Source organism: Octopus bimaculoides, chromosome 3 (genome assembly GCF_001194135.2).
Source record: "Octopus bimaculoides isolate UCB-OBI-ISO-001 chromosome 3, ASM119413v2, whole genome shotgun sequence".
Classification (NCBI taxonomy): Eukaryota; Metazoa; Mollusca; class Cephalopoda; order Octopoda; family Octopodidae; genus Octopus; species Octopus bimaculoides.
In genome coordinates this window covers 45,981,690-45,984,189 of record NC_068983.1, presented here as the reverse complement: position 1 = coordinate 45,984,189, position 2,500 = coordinate 45,981,690, and the positions used below count along the sequence as shown (strand labels likewise).

Genomic DNA, 2,500 nt, shown 5'->3' with positions numbered 1-2,500 from the left:
TGCAACCTATATAGTAGATACATGTATAAAGAAGATTAATTTAGTTATCTCCCTCTGTATTGAAAGAGATGATTAATTGATTTTCGAACAGTGTTGGGCTCTTATCATTGCTAGGTGTCAACATCAGTTTAACCAATCCCTAAGAGGGGAACAACCAATCTGTTTATATACTCCATAAATCCAGTACTACAGAAAACGGGCTACTAATTTGCATACCGTGTTTAGAATTTTATTTAGTATTAGGGTCCTGTCAACATGGAACTCAGGCCTCACAGTATCAAGGTGTTACCGCGTATACAAGCAGCAAATTTCTCCACTTTCTTTGAAACTAAAACTCCATACACTCCGCAAATATTCTTTTCTACTCTAGGCACAAGGCCCGAAATTTTGGGGGAGCGGGCCAGTCGATTAAATCGACCCCAGTCCGCAACTGGTACTTAATTTATCGACCCCGAAAGGATGAAAGGAAAAGTCGACCTCGGCGGAATTTGTACTCAGAACGTAAAGAACACTCCTCAAATATTCTATCACCGCCGCAAAAGACATGTAGCGTCCAATCATATTATTCTTCCTGACATATTGTAACAAAAATCTTTTGAACCCCGTCTACACTGTTACACATGATTTAACCTCACTACGACCGTATGCACAGAAAATATTTTCATTCATGCTCTGAGAGAGTCTCTGAGGGAGTCTCTTGCTATTATTGGTTGCTTAGTCAACCAGTAAGAGCAAAGTCGAACTGGCTTCGAAGCTAAACATGAACAAATACACCAGGACAAAAAGTCGTGCACTATTTTAGTTTTTAATAGCAGCAGTGAACTATATGACCATCGAACGTATGACCTGCTGTTGTGAGGGCGCGGGGCAAGTTAATTACATTAACTGCAGTATTTGTCAGGTATATTTTATGTTATACACAGTTTATCGTGTGTATAACCATTCCAAAGAAGAGAGAAAGATTGATAGAAAAGAACACAAGATTCGAAGTGATTCCAAGCGCAATCCAAAGTTTCTCGCTGGCTTCAAACGCTCGATTGAAGTCAACCCATCTACATCCATGACAACTCTTGCAAAGAAACGCAATGTGTCTCCATCATATCCAGAGCTGTGAGCAGGGACCTTGGCATGACTAGCTATGTTCGACGATGCCGTCACATCCCAACAGTCAAAGCCAAAGTAATCAGAGCTCAGAGATGCCCACAGCTTCTATTATTCATCAAGCATCAAGTTGCCGTAAAAACTCGTGTTTATTAACTGGAAAGAGTCCACTGTGGATGCTGAGGTGATTCGCAGAAATTCTCGATTGATTGCATGCAACGCTTCTGGTGTCCGCCCTGTGTTTGAGATTAAGAATCCTGCCTCTGTGATGGTATTTGAAGCCGTGGCGAGTGATGGAGGTGTCATGGATCCACAGTTCGTTGAGACTAGCTTGAAGATCAGCACATATGTGGTGCTTATCCAGGATTCTGCACTATGCCATGGGTTAAAAATGACACAGGCTTTTCTTGGTGCCATTTTTTGTAAGGGCCAACATCTGGCCCAGTAAAAGCCTAGATTTCAACATTCTTGATTACATTTTATGGGGCATAACTCAAGCAACGACCAATGCTTCGCCACACTCGAGTGTGAAGAGTCTTAGACCTGCATCTTACCTGCAACACGCGAAATCACCAGCTCCAAAAAAGTTTCGTTCTCGAGTGGAGGCAATAATTGTCCAAAAGGGCGCCCATATTGTGTGATAAATATTTTTATTGTAATAAATATTACAGTGAAATTGTATCTGTCTACTACCATTATTTTAGTATTTATAACCAGTTTTATGCATCGCAAAAATTGTCTCAATTTATCTGCAAGACCGTATATATGTGTATGTGCATATATATAAATTTAAACACACAACATGACTTAAAGCTTTGATCAATTCAAACATACAACCTGACTTAAATTTTTGATCAATTTAAGCTCACAACCTGACTTAAAGATTTGAACGTTAGTTGTGTGCATTCATGTATGTATATGTTTGTGTGCCCACCTGCGTAGATTGTTTGTATAAATTGCAAACAATTGCCTTAATATTTGAAGGCGAAAGCAAATTAGATATCTGCTTACCAGTTACAATTGATTACCTATTGTTGACTGTAGGCTAAAACATCGAGTGTATTGATATTTTGACACATGTCTCACATTTGTAAATTATAGACGGATACACCTATGTGTACAAGCATGAATATACTTATATGAAAGCTGGCAGAAACGTTAGCACACCGGGCGAAATGCTTAGCGGTATTTCGTCTGTCTTTACGTTCTGAGTTCAAATTCCGCCGAGGTCGACTTTGCCTTTTATCCTTTCGGGGTCGATGAATTAAGGACCAGTTTCGTACTAGGGTCGACTTAATCGACTGGCTGCCTCCCCCAAAATTTCGGGCCTTGTGTCTAGAGTAGAAAAAATATAGCCATATGGATAGTTAAACAAACAGATACGAGAGTATTCCTATGT

General features: G+C 39.8%; 1 protein-coding gene across 1 annotated transcript in view; it reads right to left on the bottom strand.

The window, feature by feature from the left end:
* LOC106872296 (zonadhesin) overlaps window positions 1–2,500 on the bottom strand; it is a 79,108-nt gene that overhangs the window by 67,772 nt on the left and 8,836 nt on the right. The gene's annotated exons all lie outside the window — the stretch shown is intronic.